This window comes from Mixophyes fleayi, chromosome 6 (genome assembly GCF_038048845.1).
Source record: "Mixophyes fleayi isolate aMixFle1 chromosome 6, aMixFle1.hap1, whole genome shotgun sequence".
Lineage (NCBI taxonomy): Eukaryota > Metazoa > Chordata > Amphibia > Anura > Limnodynastidae > Mixophyes > Mixophyes fleayi.
This window is the reverse complement of record NC_134407.1, coordinates 26,101,664-26,117,641: the sequence shown is the minus strand read 5'-3', so window position 1 is coordinate 26,117,641 and position 15,978 is coordinate 26,101,664. Positions and strand designations below refer to the sequence as shown.

Genomic DNA, 15,978 nt, shown 5'->3' with positions numbered 1-15,978 from the left:
TAGAGGGAATTAAAATAAACTCTATTCATGAATAATTGTTGTCTAATATACAGTAAAAGGGTCATTTCATATCAAATCAACAAAATTTTAGAAAAAATTCTACCATACATTCTCTAATTTCTATTAAATTTGGTATAATAAATGCTACCATGGGTGTAAAAACAACAACAAAATCTTAAGCTGATATGTGCACTGGTTTTGAAACTATACACCTTTAAAGTTGCACTTTTTTAACGAAAAATTAGCTTTTAACTGTTTTTTTTAATTGCATTTGTAGCTCACCTGATTGGGCTAGATAGTTGGGCAAGGTCTCATTTTAAACCTCTTTTTATGGGCTTCCATATGATATATAACACAGGATTATGTTTCGATAAAAATTAAAAAATGTAAAATTTTCAAAATCAAGATTTTGATTTTCTCAAAAAGTCATTTTTTTACATTTTGGAAAAACATCTCAAAAATTGTTCATACTGTTGTTAATAAATCCCCAAAGTTTTATTTTGGGATCATGATGAGATCAATACAATATGAAATGCTCAGTTTGAAACCCTGTTTTGATTTGATGTGGAATGAACCAAAATTCAAAAAGGATTGGTCACGCTTAGGACAATTAGTAGTAAAAACATGCGGTATATACAAATATAGTGACTATGAGTTGGGCAAAATTCTGTACTATACTCACTCCCAGGAGCTGATATTTATCTATTGTACATTTACATCGGGGGTGCACAGCATTTTGTGGTCTAGGGCCACAATGAGAGATAGTACTCATTGAAACCGAACTTGATTTAAACATATAAAATGCCTAGAATTTACTGCAGGAAGAGGAACTAATTTGCAGTTCAGCCACCTCTCAACATAGTTAGAAAGGTCCCATGGGAATAGAACTGTGTGCCAGAGGGGGAATAGGGCAATCCAAAGTAGTGGGTATTGTCATGCCACACAGGGAGCGAGCCATGCCCTAACCTGTAATAGAATTGTCCTATGACATCTGTAGTAACACATTTCCCCCCCCCCGTCACCTCCATAGTAACACATCCCCCCCTCACCTCCAAAGTAAAACATCCCCCCCTCACCTCCATAGTAACACATCCCCCCCTCACCTCCATAGTAACACACCCCCCCTCACCTCTATAGTAACACATCCCCCCCTCACCTCTATAGTAACACATCCCTCCTCACCTCCATAGCAACTCATCCCCCCTCACCTCCATAGTAACACATCCTCCCCCTCACCTCCATAGTAACACATCCCCCCCTCACCTCTATAGTAACACATCCCCCCTCACCTCCATAGCAACACATCCCCCCTCACCTCCATAGTAACACATCCTCCCCCTCACCTCCATAGTAACATATCCCCCCTCACCTCCATAGTAACACATCCCCCCTCACCTCCAAAGTAACACATCTCCCCCTCACCTCCATAGTAACACATCCCCCCCTCACCTCCATAGTAACACATCCCCCCCTCACCTCCATAGTAACATATCCCCCCCTCACCTCCATAGTGACACATCCCCCCCACACCTCCATAGTAACACATCCCCCCTCACCTCTATAGTGACACATCCCCCCCTCACCTCCATAGTAACACTTCCCCCCCTCACCTCCATAGTAACACATCCCCCCTCACCTCCATAGTAACACATCCTCCCCTCACCTCCATAGTAACACATCCCCCCCTCACCTCTATAGTAGCACATCCTCTCCCTCACCTCCATAGTAACATATTCCCCCCTCACCTCCATAGTAACACATCCCCCCCTCACCTTCAGAGTAACATATCCCCCCTCACCTCTATAGTAACACATCCCCCCTCACCTCCATAGTAACACATCGTCCCATCCCTATAGTAACACAGCCCCCCACCCATATAGTAACACAATTGCCCCCCCCCACCTATAGTAACACATCCCTCATCACCCCTATAGTAGAACATCCCCCCGCTCACCACCATAGTAACACATTCTCCCATTACCTCTATAATAACACCCCCTAATCCCAGGGATGCTTGATGTACACCAGTGGTTTACATGGTTCACTAGACAACATAAGCCTGATGCAGGGTTGCACCGCGCATGCCCACAGAGAGCCAACACATACGCACATACAGAGCTGCACCTACTTCCAACTGGAGACTGGGGAGGAATCAGGCAGTCTAAGGTAGGCAGAGTACAGTAAGAGGCAAATGCAGATGAGACAGAATAGCAGGAGATTCATGCTCAGCTCCCCAGAAGCACTGGTCAGCAGCAGTAAGTGTGGTCTTACTGCTCGCCAGGCCAGTCTAATCAATCAGCGCAGACATTAGCCAGCATCCCAGCTCGCACATGCACACCGGAACCCAAAACCCGGACCACTTCCTGATTCACTAAAAAAAATTAGAGATAATAAGAAACGAAAAGTGGAAAAAAAAGACTTCATAAATAAAATGGAAAAAATGTTTTATTTTAATAAAACATTTTTTCCTGTGGGCATCCTGGCCTGAGATGGCTTTAGCCAGCGGTGCTATCCTTGCTACATAGCTTCCTTGCAGCAGACACAAAATGTACAGTTTTACAGATGTATGAAGAATGGTGTGTGCCAATAATTGTACATTGCAACTAGGTTTTTGTACTATTTGGGGGAGATTCAATTCAGTGTGATGTGCCTCCGGAATAGTCCACGGAGACACCACGCCGTTGTGAGGCTGAAATCTCAGCTCTCTTTTTCAATAGTGAGGGGAGATTGCTTACCGTAATAGCCAGCAACATGTGCAGCAGCACATGGCAATGATATCATGCAGAACATCGCAGCCAATTACATTTTCAAAACTATGTGACAGGTTTGCTTAAATAACCGCCTCCATTGTGTACAGGTCGTTTGCTGAATGTGTCTCCTTTGCACAGAACGGCAATCATTTTCTACCTTAACACAACTCTGATTTATTGACTTTACATTCCCTACTTATACTAAACACAATAGCGCTAATTGGGGCAGATTCAATTGGACGCCATGTTCCTGAGAACATCGCAACCGCGCTTTATTACCGTTTATACGGTAAAAAGTAACGCTTACTTTTGCTCACACATCGATGGGGTGTGAGCAAAAGTGAGCTGTACTTTCACTAAAAAGAATTGCCGCGTAGTGAGTCGCGGCCAATTCCGTAGTTCCGGGACACTACGCTGCAATTTTTTTTTACAATTGTAGAATTGTTTTTTTACAATAACCAGCCTGTGTCTGGCTTCCATCTGTGTTTTTATGGTTTGTTTTTTGGTTTGTTTTTTTATCAAAAAACTTTAGATCAGTGATGGACAACAGGAAGTCCATCGGGCCTTCACTTGCAGCCCACTGTTCCTTCCTGCATTATGCCCCATTATTATTATTACCATTGATTTATATAGCGCCACTAATTCCGCAGCGTTGTACAGAGAACTCACTCACATCAGTCCCTGCCCCATTGTGGCTTACAGTCAAATTCCCTAACACACACACAGACAGACTAGGGTCAATTTTGTTAGCAGCCAATTAACCTACCATTATGTTTTTGGAGTGTGGGAGGAAACCCACGCAAACACGGGGAGAACATACAAACTCCTCAAAGATAAGGCCATGGTCGGGAATTGAACTCATGACCCCAGTGCTGTGAGGCAGAAGTGCTAACCACTGAGCCACCATGCCCCATTTACCTTTTTTTTTCTGTTTTATGCCCCATTGGCCACAGCTCTTATTGAAAGATGGGGCAGCGGGTAATGTATTGTAGGTCATTCAAGGAAAATCTTATTCTTTGTCCGGAGGACCCAACTTCTGCAACACAAGTCCTCCTCCTCTGCACAAAGCAGGGAGCTCATATGGCGGAAGCAGCAAATTCGAGATCAGAGGAGGAGGAGTCTGCAGACTGCACCACATGGTCTCTCTCCTTCCCCGACAGGAGAGTGTGCCTTGATTTTTGCTTATCATTAAAGCAAAGTAGCTCAATTTTAGGCAGGCCCAGTTATGTACCTGTGTGCTGCAAAGTCATTGTCAATCTTTGGCTCCACTTTTACATGATCAGAAGTCTTAATCATGGTGCACATTAAAAACAACAAGCGCGACAGGTTGACGGATGGAAACCTCTCTGCGGAATTGCCCTCTTACAGACTTACACCTAAAATTAAAAAGCTGCTGGAAAATCCGCTCACCCAGAAGTCACATTGAACTGTCAGCTTTGTTTGTTATAGTTCGCTACACTTATATATCTTACATCACAATCTCTGCAGATATGTTATAACTAGGGATGAGCGCGCTCGGATTTCTGAAATCCGAGCCCACCCGAACGTTGCGGATCCGAGTCGGATCCGAGACAGATCCGGGTATTGGCGCCAAATTCAAAAGTGAAACTGAGGCTCTGACTCATAATCCCGTTGTCGGATCTCGCGATACTCGGATCCTATAAATTCCCCGCTAGTCGCCGCCATCTTCACTCGGGCATTGATCAGGGTAGAGGGAGGGTGTGTTAGGTGTTCCTCTGTGCTGTTTAGTTCTGTGCTGTTTAGTTCTGTGCTGTTTAGTTCTGTGCTGTTTAGTTCTGTGCTGTTTAGTTCTGTGCTGTTTAGTTCTGTGCTGTTTAGTTCTGTGCTGTTTAGTTCTGTGCTGTTTAGTTCTGTGCTGTTTAGTTCTGTGCTGTTTAGTTCTGTGCTGTTTAGTTCTGTGCTGTTTAGTGCTGTGCTGTGCTGTGCTGTGCTGTGCTGTGCTGTGCTGTGCTGTGCTGTGCTGTGCTGTGCTGTGCTGTGTTCTGCAGTATCAGTCCAGTGGTGCTGTGTGCTGTGCTCTGTCCTTCTGAGGTCAGTGGTGCTGCTGGGTCCTGTGCTGTGTCCTGTTCAGTCCAGTGGTGCTGTGTCCTGTGCTCTGTGCTTCTAAGGGCATAGTTATTTCCCCAATATTCCCCTGTGTTTAAAAAAATAAAAAAAAGTTTTTTTTAAAAAATACCAAAAACTACTTTAATATTTTTTAATTACCACAAAATTTTCACAACCAATCCTGCAGTATAAGCCCATTGGTACTGCAATATTACCAAGTTCACACATTCAGCAGTAAAAGTCCAGTGGTACTGCAATATTACAAAGTTTACACATTCTGCAGTATCAGTCCAGTGGTGCTGTGTCCTGTGCTCTGTCCTGCTGAGTTCCGTAGTGCTGCTGGGTCCTGTGCCGTGTCCTGTTCAGTCCAGTGGTGCTGTGTCCTGTGCTCTGTGCTTCTAAGGGCATAGTTATTTCCCCATTATTCCCAAGTTTGTAAAAAATAAAAAAAAAGTAAAAAAAAATAAAAAATTTAAAAAAAAAAAAAATATATAATAATTATAACCAAATTTGCAAAACCAATCCAGCATTATAAGTCCATTGGTACTGCAATATTACCAAGTTCACACATTCAGCAGTAAAAGTCCAGTGGTACTGCAATATTACAAAGTTTACACATTCTGCAGTATCAGTCCAGTGGTGCTGTGTCCTGTGCTCTGTCCTGCTGAGTTCCGTAGTGCTGCTGGGTCCTGTGCCGTGTCCTGTTCAGTCCAGTGGTGCTGTGTCCTGTGCTCTGTGCTTCTAAGGGCATAGTTATTTCCCCATTATTCCCAAGTTTGTAAAAAATAAAAAAAAAGTAAAAAAAAATAAAAAATTAAAAAAAAAAAAAAAATATATAATAATTATAACCAAATTTGCAAAACCAATCCAGCATTATAAGTCCATTGGTACTGCAATATTACCAAGTTCACACATTCTGCAGTATCTTGTGCTACATATAATGGAGACCAAAAATTTGGAGGATAAAGTAGGGAAAGATCAAGACCCACTTCCTCCTAATGCTGAAGCTGCTGCCACTAGTCATGACATAGACGATGAAATGCCATCAACGTCGTCTTCCAAGCCCGATGCCCAATCTCGTAGTACCGGGCATGTAAAATCCAAAAAGCCCAAGTTAAGAAAAAGTAGCAAAAAGAGAAACTTAAAATCATCTGAGGAGAAACGTAAAGTTGCCAATATGCCATTTACGACACGGAGTGGCAAGGAACGGCTTAGGCCCTGGCCCGTGTTCATGACTAGTGGTTCAGCTTCACCCACGGATCTTAGCCCTCCTCCTCCTCCCCCCCCCTACAAAAAATTGAAGAGAGTTATGCTGTCAGCAACAAAACAGCAAACAACTCTGCCTTCTAAAGAGAAATTATCACAAATCCCCAAGGCGAGTCCAAGGGTGTTGGTGGTTGTCAAGCCTGACCTTCCCATCACTGTACGGGAAGAGGTGGCTCGGGAGGAGGCTATTGATGATGTAGCTGGCGCTGTGGAGGAACTTGATGATGAGGATGGTGATGTGGTTATTGTAAATGCGGCACCAGGGGGGGAAACAGCTGATGTCCATGGGATGAAAAAGCCCATCGTCATGCCTGGTCAGAAGACCAAAAAATGCACCTCTTCGGTCTGGAGTTATTTTTATCCAAATCCAGACAACCAATGTATGGCAATATGTAGCTTATGTAAAGCTCAAATAAGCAGGGGTAAGGATCTTGCCCACCTAGGAACATCCTCCCTTATACGTCACCTGAATAACCTTCATAGTTCAGTGGTTAGTTCAGGAACTGGGGCTAGGACCCTCATCGGTACAGGGACACCTAAATCCCGTGGTCCAGTTGGATACACACCAGCAACACCCTCCTCGTCAACTTCCTCCACAATCTCCATCAGATTCAGTCCTGCAGCCCAAGTCACCAGCCAGACTGAGTCCTCCTCAATACGGGATTCATCCGAGGAATCCTGCAGCGGTACGCCTACTACTGCCACTGCTGCTGTTGCTGCTGTTAGTCGGTCATCTTCCCAGAGGGGAAGTCGTAAGACCGCTAAGTCTTTCACCAAACAATTGACCGTCCAACAGTCGTTTGCCATGACCACCAAATACGATAGTAGTCACCCTATTGCAAAGCGTATAACTGCGGCTGTAACTGCAATGTTGGTGTTAGACGTGCGCCCGGTGTCCGCCATCAGTGGAGTGGGATTTAGAGGGTTGATGGAGGTATTGTGTCCCCGGTACCAAATCCCCTCGAGATTCCACTTCACTAGGCAGGCGATACCAAAAATGTACAGAGAAGTACGATCAAGTGTCCTCAGTGCTCTTAAAAATGCGGTTGTACCCACTGTCCACTTAACCACGGACATGTGGACAAGTGGTTCTGGGCAAACGAAGGACTATATGACTGTGACAGCCCACTGGGTAGATGCATCCCCTTCCGCAGCAACAGCAACAGCTGCATCAGTAGCAGCATCTACAAAATGGCTGCTCATGCAAAGGCAGGCAACATTGTGCATTACAGGCTTTAATAAGAGGCACAACGCTGCCAACATATTAGAGAAAATGAGGGAAATTATCTCCCAGTGGCTTACCCCACTTAGACTCTCATGGGGATTTGTGGTGTCAGACAATGCCAGTAACATTGTGCGGGCATTAAATATGGGCAATTTCCAGCACGTCCCATGTTTTGCCCACACCATTAATTTGGTGGTGCAGCATTACCTCAAGAGTGACAGGGGTGTGCAGGAGATGCTTGCGGTGGCCCGCAAAATTGCTGGACACTTTCGGCATTCAGCCAGTGCCTACCGCAGACTAGAGGCACATCAGAAAAGCTTGAACCTGCCCTGCCATCACCTCAAACAAGAGGTTGTGACGCGCTGGAACTCCACCCTCTATATGCTGCAGAGGATGGAGGAGCAGCAAAAGGCCATTCAGGCCTACACAGCCACCTACGACATAGGCAAAGGAGTGGGGATGCGCCTGAGTCAAGCGCAGTGGAGACTGATTTCCGTGTTGTGCAAGGTTCTGCAGCCATTTGAACTTGCCACACGAGAAGTCAGTTCCGACACTGCCAGCTTGAGTCAGGTCATTCCCCTGATCAGGCTGTTGCAGAAGCAGCTGGAGAAAGTGAGGGAGGAGCTGGTAAGCCATTGCGATTACAGCAAGCATGTAGCTCTTGTGGATGTAGCCCTTCGTACGCTTTGCCAGGATCCGAGGGTGGTCACTCTTTTAAAGTCAGAGGAATACATTCTGGCCACCGTGCTCGATCCTCGGTTTAAAGCGTATGTTGTGTCTCTGTTTCCGGCGGACACAAATCTACAGCGGTGCAAAGACCTGCTGGTCAGGAGATTGTCCTCTGAAGAGGACCGTGACATGCCAACAGCTCCACCCTCATTTTCTTCCACATCTATGGCTGCGAGGAAAAAGCTCAGTTTTCCCAAAAGAGGCACTGGCGGGGATGCTGATAACATCTGGTCCGGACTGAAGGACCTGCCAACCATTGCAGACATGTCTACTCTCGCTGCATTGGATGCTGTCACAATAGAAAAAATTGTGGATGATTACTTTGCTGACACCATCCAAGTAGACATGTCAGACAGTCCATATTGTTACTGGCAGGAAAAAAAGGCAGTTTGGAAGCCCCTGTACAAACTGGCTCTATTTTACCTGAGTTGTCCCCCCTCCAGTGTGTACTCGGAAAGAGTTTTTAGTGCAGCGGGGAACCTGGTCAGTGAGCGGCGAAGGAGGTTGCTTCCTCACAACGTTGAAAAAATGATGTTTATAAAAATGAATAATCAATTCCTCAATGAAGTACAGCACTGCCCTCCAGATACTACAGAGGGACCTGTGGTTGTGGAGTCCAGCGGGGACGAATTGATAATGTGTGATGAGGAGGAAGTACACACTGTAGGGGGAGAGGAATCAGAGGTTGAGGATGAGGACGACATCTTGCCTCAGTAGAGCCTGTTTAGTCTGTACAGGGAGAGATGAATAGCTTTTTTGGTGTGGGGGCCCAAACAAACCAATCATTTCAGTCAAAGTTGTTTGGTAGGCCCTGTCGCTGAAATGATTGGTTTGTTAAAGTGTGCATGTCCTATTTCAACAGCAGACCTCTCAACTGCAGCTCATCCCTCCTCTGCGGGGATAATGTCTCCTGTGCTCTGACACGTCACTCTGTGTACTCTCAGCCTCAGGATCTGACACTACAGCTACCATGCCTCTTGTAGCAGCCCTCACTCCAGGGCCTCTTCCATGTGCAGTGTCCCCCTCTCTCTTGGGTTCACTATAGTGGCATGGAGTTCTCCCCCTCATCCAGGGCACACATTCCTTGCCCTGGCTCAGTCACCACGCTCAGACTTCCAGGCAATGCTGGGGGAGCCTGGGAGCTTCCACCCCAGGTCCCCAGCTACAACTCTCCTCTCCTGTGTCTTCTCTCTCTTTCTGACACTTTAAAGATCGTGCCTTTAAATGAAAAAGTCAGTCTTGATTGCACGACTATGTGCAAGTGCAACAGGGACATTTTTTTGGGTTTACAAAGTCAAACAGTAACACTACGACCCTGTCTGTCTGGGGTCTGTCAATGACGAATTGTCTGGAGCATGTTTTGAGGAGGTATTGTGGCCCCGGTATCAAATTGGGTACCGGGGCCACCCCACTATGCAGTCCAGATACTTGTTTGGTGGAATTCCGACACGTGGAGGGTTTTTTAATTATATTGTGGCCTCGGTACCAAATTGTGTACCGGGGCCACCACACTACGCAGTCAAGATACTTGTTTGGTGGAATTCAGACCAGTTGAGGGTTTTATTATTATATTGTGTGGACCACTCTATCTATACCACACTACAACTCTATACCACTCTATTTCCTACTTTAATTCTATTTAATTCTATTTCCTACTTTAATTCTATTACTAATTAATTACCATAAAGAGGAACCAAAAAAACCAATTTTACCAAAAGTATAATATGACTTAGACTTACAAACACTACACTTGAAAGATCGTGCCTTTAAATGAAAAAGTCAGTCTTGATTGCACGACTATGTGCAAGTGCAACAGGGACATTTTTTTGGGTTTACAAAGTCAAACAATAACACTACGACCCTGTCTGTCTGGGGTCTGTCAATGACGAATTGTCTGGAGCATGTTTTGAGGAGGTATTGTGGCCCCGGTATCAAATTGGGTACCGGGGCCACCCCACTATGCAGTCCAGATACTTGTTTGGTGGAATTCCGACACGTGGAGGGTTTTTTAATTATATTGTGGCCTCGGTACCAAATTGTGTACCGGGGCCACCACACTACGCAGTCAAGATACTTGTTTGGTGGAATTCAGACCAGTTGAGGGTTTTATTATTATATTGTGTGGACCACTCTATCTATACCACACTACAACTCTATACCACTCTATTTCCTACTTTAATTCTATTTAATTCTATTTCCTACTTTAATTCTATTACTAATTATTTAACATAAAGAGGAACAAAAAAAACCAATTTTACCAAAAGTATAATATGACTTAGACTTACAAACACTACACTTGAAAGATCGTGCCTTTAAATGAAAAAGTAAGTCTTCATTGCACGACTATGTGCAACAGGGACAGTTTTTTTCTTTACAAAGTCAACTAATAACACTTGGACCCTGTCTGTCTTTAACATACTTAATGGGATCTCAATGACGAATTGTCTGTAGCATGTTTGGAGGAGGTATTGTGGCCCCGGTATCAAGTTGGGTACCGGGGCCACCCCACTACGCAGTCCAGATACTTGTTTGGTGGAATTCTGACACGTGGAGGGTGTATTTATTTTATTGTGGCCCCGGTATCAAGTTGGGTACCGGGGCCACCCCACTACGCAGTCCAGATACTTGTTTGGTGGAATTCTGACACGTGGAGGGTGTATTTATTTTATTGTGGCCCCGGTATCAAGTTGGGTACCGGGGCCACCCCACTACGCAGTCCAGATACTTGTTTGGTGGAATTCTGACACGTGGAGGGTGTATTTATTTTATTGTGGCCCCGGTATCAAGTTGGGTACCGGGGCCACCCCACTACGCAGTCCAGATACTTGTTTGGTGGAATTCTGACACGTGGAGGGTGTATTTATTTTATTGTGGCCCCGGTATCAAGTTGGGTACCGGGGCCACCCCACTACGCAGTCCAGATACTTGTTTGGTGGAATTCTGACACGTGGAGGGTGTATTTATTTTATTGTGGCCCCGGTATCAAGTTGGGTACCGGGGCCACCCCACTACGCAGTCCAGATACTTGTTTGGTGGAATTCTGACACGTGGAGGGTGTATTTATTTTATTGTGGCCCCGGTATCAAGTTGGGTACCGGGGCCACCCCACTACGCAGTCCAGATACTTGTTTGGTGGAATTCTGACACGTGGAGGGTGTATTTATTTTATTGTGGCCCCGGTACCAAATTGTGTACCGGGGCCACCACACTACGCAGTCAAGATAGATAGATGCGTATCATAGATAAAGTACATTCAGTGGTGTGGGGCAAATTGAAAAATATTCAAAATGCACTGACATTATCAAAAACAAGAGGTTGTCACACGCTAAAACTCCAACATGTATATGATGGAGAGGATGGAGGAGCAGCCGTATGTGTAGTGTAATGCAGACCTGTTGAAGGTTTTTTATATATTTTATTGTGGTGCCCAGTGCCCACTCCTCTACGCAGTCCAGGTACATTTATTGGTGCGAATCAAACAAGTTGATGGTTTTCTTATTATATATATTGTGGTGACCCACTCCTCTACGCAGTCCAGGTACATTTATTGGTGCGAATCAAACAAGTTGATGGTTTTCTTATTATATATATTGTGGTGACCCACTCCTCTACGCAGTCCAGGTACATTTATTGGTGCGATTCATAAAAGTTCAGGGTTTTTAAGATATTGTGGTGACCCACTCCTCTACGCAGTCCAGGTACATTTATTGGTGCGATTCATAAAAGTTCAGGGTTTTTAATATATTGTGGTGACCCACTCCTCTACGCAGTCCAGGTACATTTATTGGTGCGAATCAAACAAGTTGATGGTTTTCTTATTATATATATTGTGGTGACCCACTCCTCTACGCAGTCCAGGTACATTTATTGGTGCGATTCATAAAAGTTCAGGGTTTTTAATATATTGTGGTGACCCACTCCTCTACGCAGTCCAGGTACATTTATTGGTGCGAATCAAACAAGTTGATGGTTTTCTTATTATATATATTGTGGTGACCCACTCCTCTACGCAGTCCAGGTACATTTATTGGTGCGATTCATAAAAGTTCAGGGTTTTTAATATATTGTGGTGACCCACTCCTCTACGCAGTCCAGGTACATTTATTGGTGCGATTCATAAAAGTTCAGGGTTTTTAATATATTGTGGTGACCCACTCCTCTACGCAGTCCAGGTACATTTATTGGTGCGAATCAAACCAGTTGATGGTTTTCTTATTATATATATTGTGGTGACCCACTCCTCTACGCAGTCCAGGTACATTTATTGGTGCGATTCATAAAAGTTCAGGGTTTTTAATATATTGTGGTGACCCACTCCTCTACGCAGTCCAGGTACAATTATTGGTGCGAATCATAAAAGTTCAGGGTTTTTAATATATATTGTGGTGACCCACTCCTCTACGCAGTCCAGAAAGATACCTTGTTGCAACGTTTTGGACTAATAACTATATTGTGAGGTGTTCAGATTCAGAATACACTGTAAATTAGTGGAAATGCTTGTTATTGAATGTTATTGAGGTTAATAATAGCCTAGGAGTGAAAATAAGCCCAAAAACTTGATTTTTAAACTTTTTATGTTTTTTTCAAAAAAAATCCGAATCCAATACCTTAAATCCGAACCGAGACCTTTCGTCAAGTGTTTTGCGAGACAAATCCGAACCTCAAAAATAACGAAAATCCGGATCCAAAACACAAAACACGAGACCTCAAAAGTCGCCGGTGCACATCCCTAGTTATAACAGATCGGTGTCTGTTTGTATTGTTCAAAGTTATTACTGAGATTGAGGGTAATGTGAAGTCAAGTTGCCCATGGCTACCTTAGATCATCCGAGCAGAACTGTTTAGTGTCATTGCCTTTGGATACAACACAGTTTAAATCTGCTATGCGTTATTTCAATACAAATGTACAAAATTAAAACTGTTCTGTGCTGTACCCAAGGGCACAGAAAATAAAGACTAATCTTAGATGATATAAAGGCTTAGGTGAAAGACACAGATATTTATTAGTGTTAACATATCCACTTAAACTCCCAAATGTGAAATTATTAATTTAAGTCTTTGTCTGTACTTAAAATTTATTATCCAAAATATTGAAAATTTATAGGGAACATAGAAAAGTATTTAAATCCTTAGTGCAGTGTAGTCATCTGTTTGGTTACTCTCAGTAATGACTGTGCAGAGCCGATTTATACCATTGCGTGCGTTGGCTGTGGCTTATTTGAAGGAGAAGATGTCTGGGAAAAATTTTGTACATGATTCCATTAAATAAACAGAAGCATATAGAGAACCTATTGAGGGCTTGTTAGCAAAGAGCTGAGATGTTTAAATAAAATAACATAGCGGTGAACGGCTGCAGGAAAAAGGTCAGTGGGCTAACAAGAAATGCATTATAGACTAATCACTCTATGGAATTTGTTTGTACAGGAAACTGTTAAGAAGAAAAGTCACCTCAAAGAACTGGAGAGAGGTTTGCATACACTCTGGCACCATTTGCAGAGACCTGCAACATCTAACGAGGTATTGTCACCTTCCTATATCGTCAACAGTTGTCTATACCTAGCTCACCAGACCAGTGAGACGCTCCGATGAGAGGAGGGCGGCCACAGCGCCATTGCATACAGTTAGCCGCACACACGGTAGCGACAGGTACCAATGTACAGTAAGTGGAACAAACAATGTGTGTGTTAATAAACATGTAAAAAAAAAGTAAATAAAAAAATGAAATAATAGAAAAATAAATAATTGTATGTATCTTTTTTCCTGTGGTATATGTGTGTATTTCTGATTAAATAAAACTGAAAATATTATAAAAAGTAATAATGCACTCCTTACTGTAACTATCATCAGCAGTAGCTATTTATATAGAGCCACTAATTCCGCAGTGCTGTACAGACAAATCACTTACTGATAACAGATGTACCTTGGAGTCCATAACCTGTGTAGAAGCAGTCAGTCACTGAGCTCCTCAGTAACTTCTAATGTTCTTTGGATTTACAGTAAGGGGTACACTAATATATAACACATGTGACTGTTACAGTAATTATACAAGTTCTATAAAAAAAAAACAGGAAACTCTGCTTTGAACGAAATATATATATATATATATATATATATATATATATATATATATATATAGATACTGTTCAAAATTGATAAGAATAAGAGGAATAATTACTAGATAACAAAAGGAAAGCAGCTTACGTCTCTCTAACAAGATTTACATATATAAAGCAACAGGATTGCTATAAAGAATTGTTCTGCAAAAATAATTCAAATCTTTCCAGACAGGATTTAGACATTATGTCCTTGCAAACAGCTTGAAAACAAAAACAAGTCCAATTTTTGTGAGTGAAAGCTAGATGTACTTAAATGTAACTTTTAATATAAGTGTTTATTGATCAATGTAAGTTTTTAAGATTTTCCTCATCAATTTTAATTTACACCAATATCTTATTGCTATTCAATTGCTGTCCCAACTACAGAAAGCATTATTGCCACATTGTTCTATTACCTGGAACTAGAATACTGTAATATGTAAACCAGAGAGACAGATGTTTGTTATAGGAGTAAACATAAATGACACAAATATTAGAATGTGGCTTTTTGTTTTATGTAATCATATTATATGGGAGCCCTCTGTAATGTCAAACTATTGCCATTAGAGCAAGAACAGGCAACATGTGGTTCTCCAGCACTTGTGGAACTATAAGTTCCAGCATGCTGGAGTTTCTAGTTCCACAACAGCTTGAGTCACAGGCTGCCTACTTCTATAATAATAGCACAGGAGCTGGAAGCCAACTTAATAAATATCTGCCATGCAAATGAAAATAGGGACAACAGCATTTCACAGACACAATCTCTGCAGCATGCAAGCAATCTGGATTAAAATAAAATGATGAGCAGAGAGTTCCCCATTTCTGCATCAGTCATGTGCACACTGGATTCTATGTAGACTTGTATGATACTAGTACACAATAATGAATGATGTGTAGGCAGCACATATGGAGACTATACTCTGCATGATATAAGTGATGCTCTCCATTAACCACTGACAATGCATCAATGTACTATGAAGTTGTGTATAGATTAAATCCAGTATCCCCAACATCACCCCAAAGATGCCATTTACCTTTGTAAGGACCCAGTTTCTTACTCTGTGTAATTCCTCCTCCAGGCTGAGCCCCTAACCCCTGTGTGCGGGCAGATCAGTGAGGGCTGCCCGGAGCAACAGCATCTCTGTGACATTCCTGCATCTGCCTGTCCTCTGTACAGATGCCTCTGCTGCCTGGAATAAGATAGCAGGACACGCCCCTACGCGTCACCGCAGACCCGCCCATACAGCTACAACTACCGTAGTGTGTGGAGTGGAAGCGCCAGTTCTGCATACATACCCTGTACAGAGGATACCACGCTTCATGCAAGGAATTCAGCAGAAGAATAGCTCTGAAACATACTGCAAACAGTCACAGCAGTTACTTAGGCTGCATATAAAATAGTAGAGCCTTGCTAGTTGTAAAGTTACCCAGACACTGGCATGTCTGTCTGTCTTTGTCTGTGTGTATGTTAGGGAATTTAGACTGTAAGCTCCAATGGGGCAGTGACTGATGAGAATGAGTTCTCTGTACAGCGCTGCGGAATTAGTGGCGCTATATAAATAAATGGTGATGATGATGATGAACTGTCAGGGGACCCAACAGCACCGTAGAAAAAATGTGCTTTAAAGGACAAACTTGATATGGCTTTCTGATAAATATACCCAGGTAGATACATTATTTGGAAAATACTGAGGATAAACGAACTGTATATATAATTTAGATCATATACATCATCCCACATTTTGTCCACTTCCTAGCTTCCCGGAGGGGATCATTGAAAAGTTGGTAAGTATGATTTAGATTATGATTAAGATTATGACCCTAGTCTGTCTGTGTGTGTGTTAGG

At 43.0% G+C, this 15,978-nt stretch overlaps 1 protein-coding gene across 2 annotated transcripts in view; it reads right to left on the bottom strand.

Moving 5' to 3' along the window:
- CHST15 (carbohydrate sulfotransferase 15) overlaps positions 1 to 15,319 on the bottom strand; it is a 57,565-nt gene extending 42,246 nt beyond the window's left edge. For both annotated transcript variants that reach the window (XM_075216074.1, XM_075216075.1), the window contains exon 1: positions 15,167 to 15,319. The gene's annotated coding sequence lies outside the window, so the exon portion shown is untranslated. The remainder of the gene's footprint in view (positions 1 to 15,166) is intronic.
- Positions 15,320 to 15,978: the final 659 nt, after the last annotated feature.